The sequence below is a fragment of the Tachypleus tridentatus genome, chromosome 9 (assembly GCF_004210375.1).
Source record: "Tachypleus tridentatus isolate NWPU-2018 chromosome 9, ASM421037v1, whole genome shotgun sequence".
Lineage (NCBI taxonomy): Eukaryota > Metazoa > Arthropoda > Merostomata > Xiphosura > Limulidae > Tachypleus > Tachypleus tridentatus.
This window is the reverse complement of record NC_134833.1, coordinates 43,123,317-43,148,555: the sequence shown is the minus strand read 5'-3', so window position 1 is coordinate 43,148,555 and position 25,239 is coordinate 43,123,317. Positions and strand designations below refer to the sequence as shown.

Genomic DNA, 25,239 nt, shown 5'->3' with positions numbered 1-25,239 from the left:
AATCAAAATTATACGACTAATATAAATATCATAAGCAAGCATATCCATTTTCTCAGAACGTTTTTTTAAATCTCTTTGACCGTTTTTTTTAGTTCGAACTGGTGTCTTAGCAACAGACGAGTCAATTGTTGTTATGAGGGGTGGTCATTGCTGCAGTTTTCTATTTTAATGGCAAGAACAACAATATGTACCACTATACCAAACTTATTTAGTTGAAGACAGCAAAGAAGGTTTTAAAAGTTGAAGAAAACAAACTCGTGTAAAATATTCATTAAATAAATGTTCTAAAGAAAATAGTGACTAACATCTAATTTCGTATGAGCTTTTCTGGAGGGTTGTATTTAATATTTTCAAAATATAATTTCAAATTAAGGAAGCATCGAAAGCAATGTGTTTTACATACATGTAAAAAATAATTATAGTACGGTAATTTGGGAGGGATATTTGGAAGTTAGGTGATGTATTATAAACGTAGGAAAAGCTTTATTACTCCATGATTATTGGTAGTTCTTAGAAACTGTCCTATACTTTTATAATTTTGTTAATACAACAATATCAGATTTAATCAGGTATGATTAAAACTAACAAAGCTTTAGAACATTATAATTTATACACTGCTATTTCAATTTCTAGTACATAACCCTTCAGTATGTCAATGGACTCATACTGCTAAACACCGGCTTTCAATCCTTGTGGTCGGCAGAACACATATAGCTAGCTCACTGTGTGCTTTTATGCCTAATTCCAAATAAAGAGTTATAGTATGTATTTTTATTGTTATGCTAAGTCATAGCGATTTTGACTAGCAGGCGTTAATATCGCACTAGATATTTGGATGGAATATTTACGCTAAAAAGTATGTTGTTATTGATTTGTTGAATGTTGCGTTAAAGTCGTTCACAATGTTTAAAGTTTTTTAACGCATCTTGCCGAGAGGCTTAAACGGAAAAATACGATATGAAGACAGCGTTGATTTGCTGTCAGTGGCTTTGTAATTTGTGTTTGATATATATACTTTTATATTTTTTATATTAATACTAATGTGAGTATAAATATAATAACTAACATTTATTAATTTATTCTGAAGTGTACAAATGTAATACATTTGCAATTTATTCATCATTTCTTTACATTTACACAGTACTTGCTAACTGGCAATAATGTGCAGATAGCCCCCTCTCTCTCTCTCTCTCTCTCTCTAGGTGTTTGGGTGTATAAATTTGTATACCCAGGAAGGTCAGGTACACTAGACCTCTTCCTCCTTCCTTTACATTGTTTTAGTGGACTTATTAATATATTTAAAGTAAATACAGAGGGCCAGAGTTTGTTTGTTTTGGAATTTCGCACAAAGCTACTCTTGGGCTATCTGTGCTAGCTTGTTTTTTTGTTTGTTTTGGAATTTCGCACAAAGCTACTCGAGGGCTATCTGTGCTAGCCGTCCCTAATTTAGCAGTGTAAGACTAGAGGGAAGGCAGCTAGTCATCACCACCCACCGCCAACTCTTGGGCTACTCTTTTACCAACGAATAGTGGGATTGACCGTCACATTATAACGCCCCACGGCTGGGAGGGCGAGCATGTTTATACTCGGGCGCAAACCAGATCAGATTACAAGCGCGCCTTAACGCGCTAGGCCATGCCGGGCCGTCTGTGCTAGCCGTCCCTAATTTAGCAGTGTAAGACTAGAGGGAAGGCAGCTAGTCATCACCACCCACCGCCAACTCTTGGGCTACTCTTTTACCAACGAATAGTGAGATTGACCGTCACATTATAACGCCCCCACGGCTGGGAGGGCGAGCATGTTTGTCCAGAGTGATAATCATAATTCAGGCCCTTTACAGGGCAATGTCCATGTATATTGTTTTTTCAGTTTTGTATTTTTATAAGTCTGGAACATAGGTGGTCTGTTTTATTTTAACACTAGTTTTTTCTTAATTTTTAATATTATTTTTAATGACTTTATATGTTTTGCTTTTTATTTTATTTTTTCTTTCTTTATTTTTATTTATTATTATTTTTCAACTTAATTTTAGCTTAACGATCTAATGTATAAGTTTATCGGGGAGAGGTGTTTAGGATTCTCTTCATCGCATATGCAATACCTATCTAGTTCGCATAACAGCTCATTTTTTCTCCAATTTTTATCGAAATATTTTATTGTACTATGTAGAAGTCCATGTGGTATTGTTTATGTATTACAGTATTTGTGCATGAACTTTGAGGAAGTGGTTTTGGGTACTCTATATGCTTTTGTAATTAATGTATTCTGTAATGTTTGTAGTTTGGTTTGCAGTTGTTTTTTACTTACGTTAATCCATGCAGGAGCTGCAAAATCTATTACTGGTTTTATATATGTTTTGTATATTTTAATGATGTTTTCAGGTGTTGTTCCATAATTTTTACCAGTTAGACTCTTAGCAGAGTTTATTCTTCGCCAAATTTGAATTTTTATGTTATTTACACGTTTTATCCAGGTAAGTTTAGAATCATGTGTTAGTCCTAAAATTTTGCAGATGTAGCAGTCTGGAGAAGCTCTCCGTTCATGTAAATCTGGGTATGTACTTTCTGATGTTTCGTTGATTTTGAAAATATCACTAATTGTGTCTTTGCTGTGTTTGTTTTAATTCCATATTTTTGGCAGTTTTCACTAAATTTGTTTTGTTGAGGTTGAATGTTAGTGGCTGCAATTTCTGGTGTAAGCAGATAGCCCTCGAGTAGCTTTATGAGAAATTCAAAACAAACAAACTGGCAATAACTTTCATAAGTTATCTCTCGAAGTTTATCTCATATTTAAAAACCTGTAGTGAATCTGTTATTGTTTCATAGCGTCGGAATTTATAAATGCTGGGTTACTGAGTTTCTAAAGTGTTTTGGAATGAGTTAGTTATTGTACAACTGAAGTCAGTATGTTTGAAAATAATGATCTCAGTGGTACAGGGTATGTTAATGTGGGGGATAGTTATTATTTTGAGATTGTTTCGATATAATAGTGCTATTCCACGAGAATTAGGATCTTTGGTTTATGTATTATTTATAAGTACGAAGTTTAAATCGGCTGATTTTCTTAAAAAATGTTTGGCTTATACTTATGATATTCTTCTTGTATAAAATTACAAATAATAAATAAAAACAAACATATTTTCTTATTTTTTAAGTTCTCGAAGGTGACTAAGATTATCATGTGGTGTAGTAGCTGAAATACTTGGTTCTTTACCTTCCAGACCCTGTTTCCATTCGTTGTAGGTGTATTTTTTTTATTACTTTTCATGTTTCTGTGGGTCGTTTATATAGAGTGAAATAATTTTAAACTGTTTATACAATTGTTACATCGTTAATTATTATTATTCAGAGGCTAACAATCTGAGTTTGTACTTTTGTACTTGAAGAAGAAATGTCCTCATATTGAAAACGCTTATGTTATAGGGTATCGTATTTGTGTGTTAAACCGGTTTATTGAACCTATCTGTTTCCCTAAGATTATTATTGTCAACATTATTAAGACATTTATTGTCCCATATTAAAATATTTTTTGTTATTTTCTCCCCAGATAGAGCAGTCAGTATTTGAAGTTATATTTATTTCTGTGTAATATAACCAACACTGACATCTAAAGAAATGATTTTCAGTTTATTCGAATTAATTACCCTGAAAAGTGCAGTTATATAATTATACAAACAATAGAACTCTAGAGAGAGAATGTAATTACCATTTCAAATAAAATAATAATTTCTTCTACAGCTCTTTGAGCTAATTGCTAAACATTTAAATATATAGTGTGGTTTACATATGTTTTTTAAATTTAGAACCTAAATATTATGTTCGATTGTCTCGTGAATTATGCCTTCTCTTTAACTTACTGGCAAGCGTAAATACAAACAACAATACAGTATTTCTGAAATTATAATGGGTTTCCTTAACATTTCTCTTGTCTCCTTCAAGCATTTTATCCAAATTCGCTCTCAGATGCTTTCCTATGGCTCAGCAGTATGTCTGACTCAAACCGTTAAAAACAGTTTAGATATTCGTGATGGGCAAAGCACAGACAGCGCATTGTGTATATTTGGGTTCAATTCCAAGCAAATAAAAAAATGCTGTCAAGTTTTATGTGGACTCACTGTCTCAGCAAAAGACTCACAATCTATGTGTTATAGGATCAAAGCACATCGTCGAACATCTGTGACGGAAAAATATTGTGATAGTAAAACTCACTATTCCTTGGTAAAAGTTACAGGTGGATACTTTAGACTACTTATCTTCCCTCTCTTTCTATCTGCAGATGAAATATGGACGGCTAGCGCAGCTAACCCTAGCATGTTTGGTATAATGGGGATTCGAACCCGCGGATTACGAGTCGAATGCCTTAACTACCTGGCCACGCTCTGCCCCTAGAATTGTTTTGCGAGAATTTAAACAAGCAATCAGAGGATCCAAATTCACTAGAATACCTATCGTGTCGCCACCATTTCTTATAATAGTGTGTAACACTTTCCACGACTTAAATCTTTCGATAATGAAATAAACATGAACTTTAAATCTTCTTTAAAATATAAAAAGTCAAACAACAAGTTGTAATTTAATATTTTATCAACATAAAAATAAAGTTAGATGTTTATATCTTCTGTGCCTTTAAACATCAATTTAGTTGAGACAGCCTTCAAAAAATAACGCAGTTAGTTCCATTGTAGTCTGTCTATATATTTAGAGATAAAATCCAGGGTTCGATTATCTGGGATGAGCAATGTACGGATACATTGTGTAGTTTTGAAAACAAGTAAAAAACTAATTCTTACAGTTGCTCTTTTAAAGCACAAAATTTAAATATGTGAATTATTTTTTCCTGAGATCAGTGTAAAATTTTCCCGTCGATTAGAAATATTATGACATTACGTTTCCATAAGAAGATGATTTTAAGGTTGAGGGTTTAGGTTTTTGCATATATATAATAGTATTGTATATTTTCTGTCCACGAAACAACTTCGCAAGGTGTGGATGGATATGATGGTTCATTAGCTCCATGTAGAAGTACATACAGTTTTTAGGTTTGAATTTTGCGCTTTGCGGCTTTTATGGCCGTTTTTGTGTTTTCTACTACGACCTTACCTTCTGACGATGGATCGTTCATGGGGTTTACGTGAAAAAAATAAACTTTCAATTTTGCGGTTTCTACAGGGATTTTTTTACAATTAATTGCGTATCAGAGAAACAAATTTTATGTCTTACGACAACTTTTCTGTAATCACAAATTAACATAACTTCTGTCCAGGAGATGGATACTTCTGGTTGTTACGTAAGAATTTCACAAAAGAAAAAAATTCTAAATTACTAGAACCGAAAACTTCATGCAGTCTTTGCACATTGCCCTACAGATGGCAAAATGAACATTTGAAGGGCGAAATAGCACAAGATGGATATTGTTTTTCAAGCACAAAACGATTTGTTGCTGCTATTTACGTTTTCTTCATCGCAGAAAGTAAAACCCTAGGTTTAAGCCTTTTCAATCTGTAAGCTTATCGATGACCAACCAAAAAGCGTGTAAGATGGATACCGTGAGTACACGAACATTGCAACAGTGAATTTATCTTACAGCTAGCTCTATTAGTACTGTGCAATGTTGTTTCGATATTTTGAATAGTGTTGTATTTTAATGTGGTATTTGCAGCCTTAAGGTACACGTATTGTCCACGCTTGTTAACATTGAGGATAGTTGTTCACATTTTAAAACATATTGTTCAAAATCAGCCCAGTCTCTAAGCACCAATTCCATTTGGTATACTGTTTACAGTAATAGGTTAATTATATATTGAAATCAATCATTTTGTTTATCGAGTCTCCTTAAAGATTCTGAGACAAACTATTACTTTATTAAAATTTATAACACGTAGAAATAGTTTTCAGTACAGTGACGTTTATAAAACATTTGATATTTGTGGCTAATACGCCAGTTAACATAACCTACAAATATGGTGCAATATACACTCAATAAAAGCAAGAAATCATGTACCACATAAATATACTAGTTAGTCCCCTGTGTTCCCTGGTGGAACAGCGGAAGGTTTACAAATATCTGGTGTTCAATTCCCAACAGTGGACACTACAGAGAGCTCAGTATGTCTTTGATCTAAAAGAAAGAGAACAAAAATAGCCAATCCTCTATTAATGTCTATAAGTTAAGTTTACTTATTTTTTTTAGAAAATAAAAGCACACATTTACCTCCGACGATAGCTTAAGAATGATGAAATAACAATATAAATAATTCATTTTATGAAATACTTTAAGTTAATTAATAATCATATATATCTTTCCTTTTGTCTCTTTTCAAAACAGTATCATAATAATATCATTATTCAGGGTTGTAAGGTATTCACTGAGGTGGTTGAAAACTAAATTTTAAACTGTTAGAAGGATAATAACAAAATAATTTGAATATTTTAGTCTACTTTTTAAAGCAACATTTATAATTGTTAGATGAAAGTTGCTACTATCGCATTTACGTTGTCTGTTCCTCTGGCATGGCCTAGCGCGTTAAGGCGTGCGCTTCGTAATCTGAGGGTCGCGGGTTCGCGCCCGAGTCGTGCCAAACATGCTCGCCCTCCCAGCCGTGGGGGCGTTATAATGTGACGATCAATCCCACTTTCGTTGGTAAAAGAGTAGCCCAAGAGTTGGCGGTGGGTGGTGATGACTAGCTGCCTTCCCTCTCGTCTTACACTGCTAAATTAGGGACGGCTAGCACAGATAGCCCTCGAGTAGCTTTGTGCAAAAAACAAACAAACAAACCTCTGGCCCCCATGTGGTACAATGGGATATCTGCAATTTTACAACACTAGAACCTGGGTTTCAATACCCATGGAGGGCAAATTGCAGGCTCTTTGAAATTTTATACCAAATTCCAATCAAAACATGTCCAGATGATTAGGCACTTGACTCTACATCTGAGAGTCGCAAATTTGAATCACCATTACATCAAATGTACTCACCCATTCAGCTGCAGGGCATTATAAGTCACGGTACATCACACTATTCCTTGATAAAATATTAGCTCAAGACCTGTTGTTGGATGGTGATAACTAGCTGCTTTCCTTCTACTTTTCACTGCTAAATTAGCGACTGCTACCGCAGCTATCTCATATATAGTTTGTGTGAAATTCAATCCAAACAAACAAACTGCTCCCTCTCTGTGGCAGGTTAAAATTTCTGTGATCTCAGGAGCTAATAATTTTTGTGGTCCCTACATCTTATTTAGTTTTACATAGAATAAAATCATCAATGGGTTCCCATTAAGACCATAGGCAGTGGAGCTGGGACCCATCTACCCCTTACCTAAATTTGCCAATGCTCCCTCTACCAGTTAAGAGCTTATAATGTAACTTTGTACTCAACAACAAACAAAATATTTTTTGGGATATAAATGCCTATTACACCTATTGTCTTTCAAGTAATGTTTATATAAAGAAATTACAAGTATATTCTTCTACATTCAATTTTTTTTTTTAATATCCAGAAATTTTCTGATATAAAATTTACTGGGGTCATGTTTAAAACACTAAGAACACAAAACAGGAAAAATAATAAAGATAAAACACAACCACATAAGTGTAGAGTACACAAGTAACTGTACGTTTAAAATCATATCATCAAGAACCAATCAACAGAGAACATTACCTTTTATGGAGATTAATCACAGACTATAAAACTGTAATTAATTGCTATGATAGAGAATAAACGTTTATTATTGTACCCAGGATATAACATACAGAGCTAAAAAAGATATTCATTGATTACTGTACCCATGATATAACATAAAGAGGTAGTACAGATAAACATTGATTATTCTATCAAGGATACAACATAGGGAGGTAGAAAAAATGAAAACTAATTATTATACCCAAAATATAACATACAGAAGAAGGAAAGATGATCATTAATTACTTTACCCAGGATATAACATAGAAGGAAAAGCAGATAAACATTGAATGTTGTACCCAAGATATAACATTCAAAGGTAAAACAGATAAATATTGATCAGTGTACCCAGGATACAACAAACAGAGGTACAACAGATGAACATTGATTTCTGTAGCCAGGATGTAACATACTGACTCAATACACATGAACACTGAGTATTGTACCCAGAATATAACAGACAGAGGTAGAACAGATGAACACTGACTATTGTACCAAGGATATAAAAAAAACAGATGTAGTGCAGATAAACATTGATTATTGTACCCAGAATATAACAGACAGAGGTAGAACAGATGAACACTGACTATTGTACCAAGGATATAAAAAAACAGATGTAGTGCAGATAAACATTGATATTGTACCCAGGATATAATATACAGAGGTAAAACACATGAGCATTGATTACTGTTCCCAGGATATAATATAGAGGTGAACATTGATTGCTGTATCCAGGATATAACATACACAGGTAGAGCAGTTGAACATTGGTTTCTATACCCAGGATATATCATACAGAGGTGAAACATATGAACATTGATCACTGTACCTAGGATATAAGATACAGAGGGTGTACAGATGAAAATTGATTATTTTACCCAGTATACACCACAGTGAGGTAGTACAGATGAACATTTATTACTGCACCCACGATAAACCTACAAAGTTAAGAGATATACATTGATTCCTCTACCCAGGATATAACATGCACAGGTTGAACTGATGAAAATTGATTATATTACCCAGGATAGAACACAGAGAGGCAAAACAGATAAACATTGATAATTGCATTGAGGATATAAACTGCAGAGGTAGTACAGATGAACATTTATTATTGTACTCAGGATATAATAAATAAAGGAAGAACAGATGGACTTTGATTACTGTACCCAGGATATAATATATAGACGTGAAAGAGATGAAAAATTATTGAGGTACATTGGATATAACATACTAGGGTAATGCAGATAAACATTGATTATTGCACACAGGATACAAAATACAGACATAAAACAGATAATCATTGAATACTGTTCCAAGAATATAACATTCAGAGGTAAAACAGATGAATATTGATTCCTCTACCCAAGACACAATATACAGAGGTAGAGGAGATGAACAATGATAACTATACCTAGAATATAATATACAGAGGAAGTACAGATGATCATTTATTATTGTACCCAGGATATACCATAGAGAAGTAAAACAGATGAACAATGGTTATTGTACCCAGAATGTATCATACAGAGGTAGTACTGATGAATTTTGATCACTCTACCCAGATAAACATTGAATATTGTGCCAAGGATATAACATCATGAGGTAAAATAGATGAACATTGTTTATTGTACCCAAGATATAACATACAAAGATAAAACAGATAAACATTGATTCCTCTACCTAGGATACAACATACAGATGTAGAACAGACGAACATTGATTATTGTGCCCATGACATAACATAGAGAGGTAGAACAGATGAACATTGATTACTGTGCCCAGGATATAACTTACAGAGATAGAGCACATGTACCCAGGATATAAATGAACATTGATTACTGTACTCATGATATAACATACAGAGTTAAAACAGATAAACATTTATTCCTCTACACACAATATAAAAAGGAGAGGTAGAACATTTGAAAATTGATTGCTGTACCCAGGATATAAAATGCTAGGGTAAAGAGATAAACAATGATCATTGTAGTCGAGATATAAAATACAGATCTAAAACAGATAAACATTCATTATTGTAACCAGAGGTAAAACAGATGAACATTGATTACGATATCCAGATATGAAATGCACAGGTAAAACAGATGAACATTTATAACTGCACCAAGGACATAACATACAGAGGTAAAACAGATGAGCATTGATAACTCTACTGAGGATATAACATATACAGTGAGTACAGATGAAAATGGATAATTATACCCAGGATATAAGATACAGAGGATGAACAGATGAACACTGATTACAGCACCCACTATAAAAATACATAGTTAAAACAGATAAATATTAATTTCTCTACAGGATATAATATACAGAGGTAGAATTGATGAACGTTGATTATTGTACCCAGGATATAACATACTGAAGGAGTACAGATGATCATTGATTATTTTACCCAGGAAATAACATAGTAAGGTAGAACAGGTGAACAGTGAGTATTGTAACCAAAATATAACATACAGAGGTAGTACAGATGAACATTGATTACCATGGATGTAACATTCAAAGGCAGAACCGATGAACTTTGATTATTGTACCCGGGATATAACAATACGAAGGTTTTACAGATAAGCACTGACGACTGTACATTAAATATTTTACCCAATATATAACATACAGAGGTAGAATGGATGAATGCATATTTCTGTACCCAGTATATAACATACAGAGGGAGCACAAATGAACATTGATTATTCTACCCAAGATATAACATACAGAGGTAGAACAGATAAACATTGTACTCATGATCAAACAAAAAGTGGCAGAACAGATGAACACTGATTATTCTATCAGGATATAACATGAAGAGGTAACACATATGAATGCTGATTATTCTACCCAGCATATAAGATACAGAGATAGTACAGACGAAAACTGAATACTGTTCCCAGAATATAATTTACAAAGTTAAAAGAGATAAACATTGATTCCTCTTCCCAGGATATAATAGCTCCAAAATTAAGCATTATGAAGCATTTTAAGTAGAAATATTGCTTATTTATACCTGTATAATAATACTTACATGCATAAAGTCAACCACAAAAAAGTATAAACATATAATAAAAAAAAAACAATAAATAAAAAATTTAACTGCACTTTACCTGTGGTGGTGAGGAACATGGAGAGTGGGAGGGTTATTATTGTTTGGAAGTGGAGTCACCTTCCATAAAATTGTCAAGTAACTTTCCTCTGGGGTTCTTTTTCTTTTCTGTGTCTTTGCACTGCTACAACTTGCTTGAGACTCACTGGACCTATTTCTCACTAAAAACTTGTCTAATGAGGTTTGTTTCTGCCTGGTACCCTCCCCATGTCTCATCACACTATGTATGCCACTTTTTCAAACCACCCCCTACTAGCCTTAAAGGCATCACTTGTATCAGCACTCGTTCCAGGAGTGTTTTTCAGGAGGTCAGCATGCAACTGCTTTGCTTTCTCACAAATGAAGCCCTCAGAAATGCTATCACTATCTAACTGTTTTCCATTTACTCAAATCAACAACAGTTTCTCTACCTCTTCCATTGTTTGTGATCCTTGTTTTGTAAGCACTGTCACTCCTTTTGCAACATCAGCTCCTTTGATGACCTCTTAATTTTTCAGTATGGTGCAGACTGTAGACTTCACCATACCAAACTATGTAGCAAGGTCAGACCTGCAAACACCACTCTCATACTTTGCTATGAGATCTTTTTCACTTCTATTGTGGCTCTAACAACTTTTCTTTTTGGTTTGCTGCTTTCATTATCCTTCTTTGATCCCATGGTGGCTTATTTAACCAGAATATTTAGAAAAACAAAAAGAAAAAAAAGAAAAAGGAGAACTTTCACAGCAGATTTTAGTGGGGGCGTGACCTGAGCAACAAGTGCAGGTACAATGTTTTGGGCAAGCTTGGCGTGGGCCAAAAATAACTGAAGGGTTGTTCGGGTCATCAGCCAGGTTATTTCAGGGATTTGGGCCACAAAAGCTTGGTTCGGGAACCGAGTTTATGTTCGACAACCGAGACATTTTTTTCTCAAACAATATGTTCGAGAAGGGAGTCATTAGAGAACCGAGGTACCACTGTATAACAATACACAGGTCGTACAAATGAACATTGATTACTGTACCCAGGATATAATATCCAGAGATAAAGCAGATAAACAATGATTCCTGTTCCCAGGATACAGCATACAAAAGTAGAGCAGATGAACATTGATTATTGTACAAGGGAAATAACAAATACAGGTATAACAGATGAAAATTGATTACTGTACCCAGAATATAACAACACATAGGTAGTGCAGATGAACATTGATTATTGTAATCAGGAAATGATATAAAGAGGTAGATCAGGTGAGCATTGATTACTCTACCCAGAATATAACATACAGAGGTTGAAAAACAGATAAATATTTATTTCCATACCCAAGATATGGCATACATTGGTGAAACAGATGAACAATGATTACTGAATCAAGGATAAAACATAGAGAAGTAAAACAGATGAACATTAATTTCTCTACCCAGGATATAGCATACAGAGGTAGAACAAATGAAAATTGAATTCTGTACCCTTGATATAACATACACTGGTAAAACATGAATGTTGATAGCTGTAGCCAGGATATAAGATACAGAAGTAGTGCAGATGAAAATGGATTACTGTTATCACGATATAACATACAGAGTTAAAACAGAAAACATTTATTCCTCAACCAAAATATAACAGAGTTAGAACATTTTAACATTGATTGCTGTTTCCTGGATAAAACAAGGAGGGGTAAAGCAGATAAACATTGATTATTGTACTCAGGATATAATTTTCAGAGGTAAAACAGATGAATAATCATTAATGTACCCAGGATATAACATAGACAGTTAGAACAGTTAAGCATTGATTCTTGTACAAATGATATAACATATAGAGGTAAAGCAGATAAACATTGAACACTGTACCATGGATATGACATACAGGTAAAGCAGATAAACACAGAATATTGTACCCTGGATTTAAAATACAGAGTTTAAAACAGATAAATATGATTATTGAACCATGAAAAAAAACACAGGGGTAAAACAGATGATTATTGATTATTTTACCCCGAGATATAACATAAAGAGGTAGTACAGATAAACATTGATTTTTATACCCAGGATATAATATATTGAGGGAAAACACATAAACATTAACTACTGTACCAGGATGTGGCATACAGGTGTATATATGAACATTGATTATACAACTCAGTATATAACATACAGAGTTAGTACAGATGAACATTTATTATTGTACCCAAGCTATATCATACAGAGATAAAACAGATAAACATTGATTACTGAACCTACAATACAACATACAGTGATAATGCAGATGAACACTGATTACTCTACCCAGGGTAAGCATACAGAAGTAGTACAGTGCGGACATAAGCACCTGTGCAATCAACACCTGCGAGTGCATGTACCTATTTTCTCACCTACTTGCGCATGTACAAAAATGAACACCAGCCTGCACAACTACAAAAGATACACCTGCATGTACATGTATGAAAATATGCACCTGCGAGTGTATTTACCAATTATGCAACTGTGTGTGCATATACGAAAATAAGCACTTGTGTGCCCAAATACAAAATCACCACCTGCATGCACTTATAATAATTTGTGCATGTGCTATGTGTGAAAATGAGCACTTCCACACACATATGCAAATTTACAAGCCTGTGCTTCCAGAAAATAAACACCTGCGTGTGCATGTCCTAAAATTAGCATCTGGTGGTACAGTCTCTGAAACAACGAATAAGTTTTATCTGTTTTCTTTATGGCCCTGTATGGCCAGGTGGTTGAGGCATTGGACTTGAAATCAAATGGTTGCAGGTTCAAATCCAGGTCACACCAAGCATACTCGCCCTTTCACCCAAGGGGGCATTATAATGTGTGGTCACTCTCACAATTTGTTGGTAAAAAAATTGGCACTGAGTGGTGATGACTAGCTGCATTCCCTCTAATCATATACTGGAAAATTCGGGTCGGCTATCACAGATTGCCTTTGAGTAGCTTTGTGTGAAATTCAAAAAACAACATATTTATTTGTCTTCCAATTTTAATTTTAAAAACTAAAAACGAATTTATTCAATTAACAGAGCCTCTGATTAGAAATCAAGAAGTTTCTGTGATGACAAGAAAACCCACTTGTAGAGAAAAATATATATGTAAAAATGGCTGGTATGGGTAAAGAAAGCTCTATGTAGAGGAATGAACAACATTTTGACCTTCTTTGGTCATCGTCAGGTTCACAATGAAGAAGAAGATCGAAACGTTGTTCACTCCTCAACATGGAGCTTTATCTACTCATACCAGCCGGTTTTACATATCAACAAGTTTATTTTTTCTCAGTTTTTTTTTTTATACATTTTATTTGATACTTTCAGAAACTCTTAACAACAATATTAGATTATGAAATTATTGCTAAGCAGAGTAATATAAATATTATGTTGGAATGCATTGTTATCAAAATGGATTGGCTTTTCACACATAAGAAGTTGTCGTGTAAGGAACTATTTCATTTCTTTGTGCTTCTTTGTTTTTGCTAGATTTTACTATTTAAAAAAATGGGCACATATCTATTTGTCTGTGATTTATATTTATAATTTGTAATATAAAATATCACTTTTTTTGTAAGTACGTTTTCACGAGCTTGCCTCATTAGAAAGTTATGCATATACACGTGCAAATTCTTGTTGATAAATGACAATACTCAAATGCAGACCCTCGGTGTTTGCTTAGTATTAGTGCAAACTCTCAGGTTTCTAGATACTTTCCTTAGAGATATGATGATCATATCTCTTTTGTTTATAGATTTTAACACAAAAGATAAGCACACTCAAGAAGACAAGTTATAATATACTGATGCAAACCCTTAGGGTTCACTTAATATCGATGCAAAATTTCAAGTTCATAGATTCTTTTGTTGTGAAGCTATAACAGTAAAACATAAACATGCATGTGCACACGAGTTTCTTTCTCTCCTTGTGATTTTTATTTGTAGTATCAGGAACCATTTCTTCTTTATGGTGGTTTTTGCTAGCTGACTTCATTAAGAAGATGCACATGCATGTGGATAAGTAATACTCAGTTTACACCTTCAGTATCAGAGGAATATTCAGGTGTTAAGTTATTTCTTTTTCAAACTATGGCAGTCACACTTTTTGAATTTGTTTTTAAGTTAGCTCGCGTCATTATAATAATACGCTCGCATGTGTATCAGTAATAATACTCAGGTGCATATTCTCAGGTCTCACTTGGTATGTTTGTTTTTGAATTCGTGCAAAGCTACACTAGGCCTATCTGTGCTACCCATCCCTAATTTAGCAGTGTAAGACTAATCACCACCACCAACCACCAACTCTTGGGCTACTCTTTTACGAACAACTAGTGAGAATGACCGTCATATTACAATGCCCCCACAACTAAAAGGGCAAATAATGCCACTCCTCTTTTGCACTTTATCAACAACCTTCAAACCTGCATTTTAAAGAAATTTGTCATCACCACATCTATGTGCAAGTTATTCTAATTACATCAAAATTGTCCATTCCTGTTACTTTTGTCATCATTTTTATTTTTTACACTTATAGCATCACAGTAGTAACAATTAAACCTACCCTTATAACCACTTGTATCAATTCATGCATTAACTGTAAAAATGTTATTTTAATAACCTAATTTTATTTTTATTTTCTTATCTATCTTACCTTGTTGCTGTTGTTCCTTTTATTTTCTAGCATAACAAACCACAATTATAGTATTGCTTGCTATGTTTCTTCACCTTGTAACATTTCTTTTAATGTATTAGACACGTTTTGTTTTGTTGTTGCAATGCAACTTGTGATTTGAATTGTTACCTTATATCCTGTTGTTTATCAAATGTCTTGCACTTATAGAAGATTTAAGTGATTTACCTGAAAGCTTGTGCATTAATTTGAAAATGCTAAAAAAAGTAGAGACAGTCCAAATATATTATTTATTACAAAGAAAGCTTAGTTTTGAAATAAAACAGTTCATCTAAAAGTAACAACATTAAACCTGTTAACATTAGTTCAATAACAAAATGTGATGTTATTTACTTCAAAATGTTTCTAGCATTGTCAATCAGCAAAGGCAAAATTTATTTTTCTCACTGCTGGAAGTAAAGGTTCACACTGATTTATTAATAACCTGGGCTCCAGAGGAATCATTGTTACAGTTTTGTTTTTAAACTTTAGGCCTTGCAGATATTTTAATGTGATGTGGATTGCATTACACTTTTACTCATGTCATGAAATAGCACTGTTAATGAAAAAAACACAGGTTTGTGTTTTCAATTTCTGTATGTCACTCATTAAGAAAGTAGTTTCATATTGAACTTAAATTATTCTAACATATATTTTTATTAATTTATTGCAACTTGACAAACACATTAAAACCAATTTTACTGTTCTGTGATTCAAAATTTTGATTATTAGTTCTTTTGAGAACCATTTGTTGTGATAATTATTAACCATCAAAATTTGTAAAAACACACTACACATTCCTTCCAAATCCTCATGTTTGATCCTTATTTTGGTACTGTTCATTTTTGGCATTTTAACTGAATGAGTTCAATAAACAGAAGAAGTTGAAATGCAAAATACAATATATTAAAGACAGGAAAAATATCATTATTAAAAAAGACAGTAAAAGTTTCGTCCTGCAGTGTTGTCTTATTGGAATAAGAATATTGAAATAAAGTCATCCAATTTAAAACATTTAATACAATTAGGGTTCGGGAATTTATCATAAGAATAAATATAAATTATATTTGTAATTTCCTTGATGTATTATTAAATATTTTATTTAATTTCCTTTTATATTATTTACAGTGTGTATGATTTTAAAATCATTTATTCTATGTGATATTGTTAAGAAAAAGAATAACTCAAGAGTTGGTGGGAGTGGGGGTGATGACTAGTTCCCTTCTCTCGTCTTTTAGCACTGAACTAGGAAGAGCTCGTGCTGATAGCCCTCATGTTTTTTTAATAAAAATCATGTCTACTTGAAATAAAAAGAAATAGCTTCTATTTTACGTTAAGCAAGAAGCTACACTTCAAACATGAAAAATGTTTGAGCTTTGAAACTTTTATTGCTTTTGTACACGACAGTGTGATCATAGTGATTTCTGAGCAGTGGTAATATATAAACTTCACTGCTGTTTTATTTCAAAAGAAACACAATTCATCTACAATTTTAATGTTCTGATTACAGCTGCAGGACACCGCAACCTTAATTTTGATGAATGCTGGCTTGTGGTGCATTACACAAATAACAACAGTGGATTCAAAATAACAGTATCCTTCTATCATGTTCTGCTGATATTATTTTCTAAACTTATACTTACCAACAATATGTGAGTGGTTTTCATCATTTGTTTGTAGGTTCCACAAAGCAAGTTACTGCATCAGTTCTGCATGTTGAAGTTCTTTTAGCTCGTAAAAGATGTCTTGGCCTTATTTCCTGTGTTGAAAACAAATGTTGCTGCTGCAAATATACAAATGAAGAAATACAAATACTTGACTTCTGATTTAGCAGCTGTGATAAACTTAGCTGTCACTTAATCTGTGACAAATTGGTTCTTCTTCTCCAGTTATTGTAGGGGTATCTCAGAAATTGTTTCCAGAACAAATTGTTCTGTGATCCTCTGGATGGCACTATTGCAGTATCTGTCATACACAGACCAATCATTTATTTAATATACTTTTCATGAACATGAAACTCAACTAGTCTTATTCAAGGTAACAGAAGTTTCTTTCTAAACAAATATATCCTGAAATATCTTTGTGTACAGAAGTAATGACAGAATATTTTTTTAGGCCTTGTTCAACTTAATTTCAAATGTGCTATAGGAAGTTAACAGGAAGAACAACAACAAAAATAGATATTTTCCCATATTTATACAAAAGAAATATTAATTACAAATATAATTTCATTTTAAGTTTAAGCTTTGTGCTTTGATCTTTGATATAACACTTTTGTGATAAGGAAGGAATAATATTTACCTTAAGTTGTATACTATTGTTATGGTTCTGTGTTTTGTTTTCTTATCCATTACATAAAACAGGTAAGCTTGTGTTTTACTTTAACAGTTTAAAATATTACTGAAAAGTAAACTGATATGTATTTTCAGTCTTGACAGTTACCCTATTCCAACTTTTAGAAGGGCTGACACAAAGTTTCTAGGGGGAATATTGGCCACCATGTTATTTAAGGTTTTTAATCTCATTGGAAAAACTGCATAATGTCTCCTGATTTTAGTAGGAGCATCTTTAGAACAAGGTCAGCCAGTTTACAAAAGTTATTCACTAAAGTCATAATTTAACACAAGACAGGGATATGTACTGTGTCTTTCTAGCCAGGTTTACTAGGCATTTCATTCCTTTGATTTTCGTCTCCCTGTAAAATTAATATAAAATGTGTTCTCTGATTTTACTGCATCCACTGTGAAGAATCGAATTCCAAACTTAGATACTATATGTTTGTAAGCTTTCAGCTGACCAACTGACTAATAGAGACTGTAGTGTTAATTTAAAGCAACAAAATAATCAGGTTTAGTTTACTGCCTTGATGTGCTATACACTTTCATCCTCAGTGTAATTTTGTGTTATTTCACTTGTGTCTATAAAACTTTCTTATACAAGTAATAAATAAACTTTGGTTTTGTAATTGATTTCAAGAACCACTGCTGCAAGTAAAATGCAAGGCCTAAAGCAACAGGCTAGTCAAATAGGCCTATACAGTGTAGTCAGAAAGATTGCAATCCACTAATGTATTATTTTTCTAAATTAAGTCCTAGTTTATGTGATTTATCAATGTTTCAAATTATTAATTATGATACCTTTGTTTAGCTTATGCCATAATTTATTAGATTAAGTAATATTCAAGTTTACTGAATAAAAAAAATGTTACTTTAATTTAAATATTACCCCCAAATTTAAATAATGTCCCCCACCTTTAAATTAAAAACCATTCTCTTCATAAGTTAACAGCAGTGATGTAATAGTGTGGGAACAGCTTTCTACTACATTTCTGTTTAAGCAGAATGCCATTCCCTTCCAACCCTCACAATTTCAACAACTGAGACCTTAGAAATTTCTAACTTCATGAAATTTTGTCCACCTTTAGAAGAATGATTCATTAACCCTTTCATTCAAGTTGTATTTATTAAAATATAGTAAAAGAAATGACTGGAAAATAAAATTGTGTAGTTCTGTTAGTTATAATTCCAAATAACTTATGGACAGAGTTTATACTTTTCATACTTATTTGCTGTAGTTATCATGTTATAAGCAACTGACTTGGAAACTTAAGAGAACACTCAGGACTTTTTTCATCATGGATCATGAAACTCCACAGTAAATCTCCCAAGATATTCCACTTCTAATCTTTTGACACATATTTCCTATGTTTATTTTACTCTCAGCAGCTCAAGTAGAAACCTTGTGAAAATCAAACAATGAATTTCCACTGATCACATTACTGTTAAGTAACACTCTACTTTGATGTTACTGATAGTTATTTTCCCAGCTTTGAAGACAATAGTATATTATATGTAATATAGTGATTCTCTAAAGTATTGTATAGAAATGGGAGAAAATAGTTTCAACATTTCTCTATAGAAAGTGTGATCTGATTCAATAAACTTGTTAGTTATCCTCCCTGATTGGTTGGGGTTTAGCATTATAGATGTCAAAGTGTGCAAGAGCTTTTGAACATTGTCTTTTCTATTTTACCATACTTACAACAGTAGCAAATTTAGTTTCCAGTAGTATAAAACGGAAAGAAGAAATGAAAAATGACACATGTTGAAACTAGATGAGTTGTAAGTTCATTCATAACTGTTTCAGCTGATTAGAAATGTCAAATGTCTTAGTGTTACCATTTCAAGTCAATTAGTAGTAACATTGATAAAGATCAATCAAAATTTGACCAGTGTTTATATAATGTATTAAAACTACCTCTTCTTTCCAAAACCATGCACAGAAAATATTACTACAGTTTATGCAGACAAGTTAATTTGCTGCACTATACTATTTTAACAAACAATGTAAAGTCAAAATTCTTGGAATACCATTAAGGAAATGAAGTTTATAGCAATAACTGGCAGATAGCAACAAGGTGTTTCAATCATAGTAACCTATAACTAGTATTATAAAAATATTAGACAACAGTGTTTCACAGATTCTTTTCATGAACCAACTGGATCAAGGTCAGGCATTTCTAATTTCATTCCAAACATAATTTATGAGCTATGTACTTTAGAATTCAACAAGTGGCCAGCATAGAAAAACCAAGGCTTTGATGAAAAGGAAATAGAACTCCTTGAAAAATGTTTCAGATTGTCATTTTCAAACTTAATTGCTGCATATAGAGAATTTCTGAACATTGGGCACCAAATTACATCTGATCTGAACCGTTTAATTGGGTGTTCAAAAACCATCTCATTATAGCTAATATTCCTGAAATTTCTGTTTTAATATATAAGAAATGTGATAAATATGAATAATACTAACACTTTTAAAACATGTTCCCCAACTTCTTTATTTAACACTGCACCACTGCTTAGTGATATGTTTACTGACTTGCAATGCTAAAATCTGGAGTTTCATTTCTTGAGGTAGATAGTGCCTGAAACCCATTGTATATCTCTGCACCTAAGACTAATAAACACTAATAAATTAAATATTGTTCACAAACTCTTCTTATGTGAAACAAGTGATTTCACTGTTATCTCATGATTACTTGCAGTCCTTTAATTAAACTTGCATCTTAAAATAGTGATATGACACCTCGCATACAACTTGTAATGTACATGAATTATAAAAACATGACTAGATACCAACGATTTATTTTCTGTCAAGTAAACCAAAATATCTTTTCCAGACTCCTCCACAAATTCCTGGGACTTCTTCATAGTCAAAGAAGGCTTAATCTTGAAAGAATGAAGTTTCATCTTCAGTTATCTTCCCTGTAATCTATGTTTTAGATAACATTTCTTAGTTTGATACAAAAGTTTTGTGTATAATTCAATGAATATTAGACATGATTTGTTAAGATGTCAAAACCTTGTCAATGTTAATGAACTACAATTTGGATGAAAATCATCATAAACTGGAAAATATTGTCATAAATGAATGTTTTAGCTGTAATAGCACTTTAATGTGATTGATAAGAAGTGCTTAACAGAACACTATTCACTTATTAACACGATTCACATAAGCTTGTTCTTTGAAATCACAATAAATCAGATTATGTTGCTCTGTTATATATATTTCTATAACCCAAAACCTATAAGAATATTGTATATTGAAACTATATTTTATTACTTTTATGGAAAGAACATCAGTTTTAAAATATAGTAACTTATTATTTTACAAAGATTTTACCTTCCCATTTCCCAAGTACAGGATGTAACAAAATTGATTGTTGTTTTCAGACCACAAGCACATAAAATGTTAAAACAATATTAAAGTCATTCTTTGATTTGTTTATTTATTAAGACTTTTCTGCACCTTAAGACTATAATCCCAATATATCAAATTTACTTTTAAATATTAAAAATAAAGTTGTAGCTTATGTTATTGCCTGTCACTCAATGTTAATTTTAATAAAATATATGATAGTCAAAAGATAAATGGCCATTACTCTAGTAAATATCATTAAATCACTGTCTTGATGCCCACAGTTGTCAGAGCACAATTAGTCCATTCTGTAGACAAACCATTTTGACTTAGCTATTGAAATTTGAGAAACAAAACACATGCTAAAGTAATATTGTTTAATAATGTATGAAAAAATTATAAAATATTATTTTTGTTTTTCCAAAGATATACATCTAATAGACCCAAAGTGCAAAAAGAACATATTATAGTTTCATAACATTAAATGACCAGAAACTTTTCATCTCCACCTTTTCACTATGGAGATTAGAAGTGCTATAGTTTGGATTCCCAATAAAAACACTGACCCTCAAACACATAGCAAATTAGCAATCACGTCATTTTAACACGCACATGAAAATTAAGCCAAAATATATTGCCTCCATATGCATTAGAGTCAATATAACTTGAAATAACAAAATTATTTCTTTTTAGTTTACCAGCATCAGATAGTTTTTACCTAAATATTTACCTTTCATATTTATGTTAAAAAAGAACCATTCAGTGAAATAACATATTTAAATGTGATTGCTATCATTACTGTAAATCATAAACTGATCAAACAAATGAAATTTCTATTTCAGTACACTCCATCATTATCTAGTGTATAAAGCATGTTTTAAATACTGTGACTTTTATGAGTTATAAATCTTTTTAAATATAAGGTCAGAGGTAGATACTATACAAATGTAAACAAATGGTAGTTTATTTTATAAATAAAACTTATCTCTCCCTTCTTTTACAAATTTATGAAATGGTGTTTAAAAGGAATACACTCCATCATGATCTGGACCTTCACCTGATCCACTTTGTATAAAGTTACAACAGAATGAGTTCTTATACACAAAACATAAACTACAAAAACAATTACTTTAACAAAAAAATAATAATGCAGAGAAGTCAACATACTTTTCCCATCTTATATAAAACTACTAAAAACTTCCATAATTTCAAGGAAAGCCTTAATATACCCAAAATGTAGCAGTGAATTTTTAAAACTTTTCACATAAAGGAGGAAGGAAGCTTTATTACAAATCAATGACAAAAAAAGAAAATATTGCACTTTTTTGCAATCAACATGAAAAATACAGTTTTTGAACCATTTGTGTTAATAACTAAAAAGAAGCAACAAAGTTTACAGGTTTCATAATACAAGGTAAGAGGTAGATATTATAAAAATGTAAATAGATCACAGTTTACAGGTTTGTAGCTTTGTTTTTTACTGACAAATTGTATCAGTGAATACAGAAAATATAATTAAACATTACAAATTTGATGGAGGCCAAATCAAAACTTACAATTAGTAATTTGGAATTTTATGAGTTATTTTATCAAGACAAATAAACTTAAAACCATATCATAACATTTATAATTTTATTTTGTATGCAATTTTGGATTAATTATCAGAGAAATTTTAAAAAATAAGATATTCAGGGATGGATAGGATTAATACTGAAAATTCAGGAAATATCAGTGAAAAAGGAGAGATATCTCCAGGAAAACTAACTGTAATAAAACTACTAAGTTACTTCAATATATACAATCAAAGAATAAATTCTAGAGCATATCTCAAGAGTGCTTTTCAATTAAACAACCTACCTAAAGCCAGAATACTTTGATTATCACTAGACAGAACTGTCGCATTCAGGTTTGTAATATCTCCAGCATCAGTTTCCATACATTTCTGATCTTTACTACTCAGTCTTTCCATGATAAAAAATGTGGGGAATTTTTCTCTAGAATTATTAACATGTTAAAAGAGTTGGAGATGCTACAGTTTACTTTTCCAGATATTCAGTAGCTGTAAATTAAAACATATAACAATCCACAGAGATATAGAAATGAACATATTTGTTAACCAAGATTTTTCTGCTTCATCCATATAATTGTTTCAAAATGTATTCTGACAAAGCAATCTTAACAGGTTCATAACATCCAAGCTGTAAAAGTTGAAATATTACACATACATGTACTACTTTCTTCATATTATGTGGTAAATTTAAATTTATAATTTATTATGACACTAGAGGTATGAAAATAGGTTATATAATTCTGATAAAAATAACTTCAAACATTTTAACAGAAACAATTAATTTAAAATATGCCATTCAGAACTAAAGTAATTTTGGCAGCTGTCATAAACTTTATCCTAATGGAAATCACAATAAAATCAAGATTAATATACAACTAAACTGTCAATTAGCTACTATTTCTAATAACAATCTTAAATCACCATTTTCATGTTGTAAGAATAATGATAACATTTGAGCAGGTATTTGTTTTTCTCAAAAATGTATAAAGAAATAACATTTAACAAAACAAATTACAACAGAATTTATAATGTTAACATAGCATGAAAATAGTCTTTAAATAAACACTTCTACAAAAAACATTTTAACTAGTCTCCTGATGAACTACAAAGTTACTGACCTACTTGTGTTTGTTGATCTTTTTCTCATACTCCTATACTGATTAGCAAGTGAAACTCAAAATTACTATTTCCAATTATTTCTGTTTGTTAATTATTCCAACACTCAATTAATAGAAATTTCAATCATATCAGTTATCAGGAAACTAATCAAAATTACCATTTCCAGTTATTTCACCTATCCAGATGAACCTATTCATTCATTTTGAACAACTGACAAGATCCCACAACCAAAACTTTTTTTTCTGTGCAACTACTTACTAGAACATAGACAACTGGTTTTTAATGTATTTGATAAATGTAGTTCTCGATTAATCAATAATCATATGATGGCAATCACTCAGTTCAAGTGAGAAGGCATGTATGAGAAAATTGAGTTCCAAGAAAGCAGAGTATGACAAACATTTCCTGTATAAAAGGTACAAATCTTTCACACAGGAGACTGTGATAGAAATAAGAATTTATCTGAATTTCATTTTGTAATGAAAATTTTAATCATAGATATAAGAATGTCCTATATCATAGCTTTTGAGCTAGAACTCTCATATGACCTAATATGAGAAAGGAGAAGAGAAAATATCAAAGGACATGTAAAAGGCTATTGAAATACATCAGTGATAAGTGACCATAAAGCACCGGAAGTATGGTGGGTCTATGGATTCCTGTAAACTCAATAGTTGGTCTCAAAATAATGTACTAGGTTGCATAAAACCTAAAACACTGGGGAACTTGCAAGTAATTGTTTCTTCAGAGTTGCATCTATGTTGAATACAAATACTGACCAAAATATTATGATGTACTCTCACGGGCACCATCTTACAAGACAAAGAGATTTTTAAAACATATGCAAAATTGGAGGTTCAACTGATTACAATACATCTACATGTTTCCAACAGCTCTTGAAAACACAAACTGTCTTAATATGAAGTGTTAAGTATGAATATTTTAATCATAATCTTTCACAATTTAGATTTAATTAATCCTGAAACTTAGTTAAACGACAGACTTGAACATATTTCTAACATTTGTTCCTACACACCTGTATCTTTAGTCATGTACCAAAACTAATTTGAAACTGATCTTAAACTTGCCACACTATCCAAAAGCCTAGTTTTAAATTGTGTGGTACACATTCCAAATGTCATGTATCTAATGCCAGAGTTTGGAAAACATAACTTGATTCATGAATATACTTCAAAATCTTGGCACAGATTCACTCTATGTAACTAATAACAGCCAAATTATGATAAATTTGAATTCATAACAGAACTAAATGCTGAAATAATCAATTAAAACTGGTATAATAAAATCCTTTTTTACAATTTTAGAAGCTTTAAATCAACATACAAGTGGCTATAATTTTGAACACACATTTCTAAATACAAAAGTACACAGTTAAGACCA

The 25,239-nt window shown here is 32.0% G+C and overlaps 1 long non-coding RNA gene across 3 annotated transcripts; it reads right to left on the bottom strand.

Moving 5' to 3' along the window:
- Nucleotides 1–5,887: 5,887 nt before the first annotated feature.
- LOC143225149 (uncharacterized) lies at nucleotides 5,888–24,400 on the bottom strand. 3 transcript variants are annotated; one of them, XR_013013643.1, is made up of 3 exons: nucleotides 23,007–24,400; nucleotides 17,093–17,232; nucleotides 5,888–6,117 (listed from the first exon to the last, which is right to left on the bottom strand). It is a non-coding gene; the product is annotated as an uncharacterized LOC143225149 (long non-coding RNA). The 3 variants fall into 3 exon arrangements; XR_013013641.1 differs by lacking the exon at nucleotides 23,007–24,400 and adding an exon at nucleotides 20,588–20,701; XR_013013642.1 differs by lacking the exons at nucleotides 17,093–17,232; nucleotides 23,007–24,400 and adding an exon at nucleotides 10,803–12,342.
- Nucleotides 24,401–25,239: the final 839 nt, after the last annotated feature.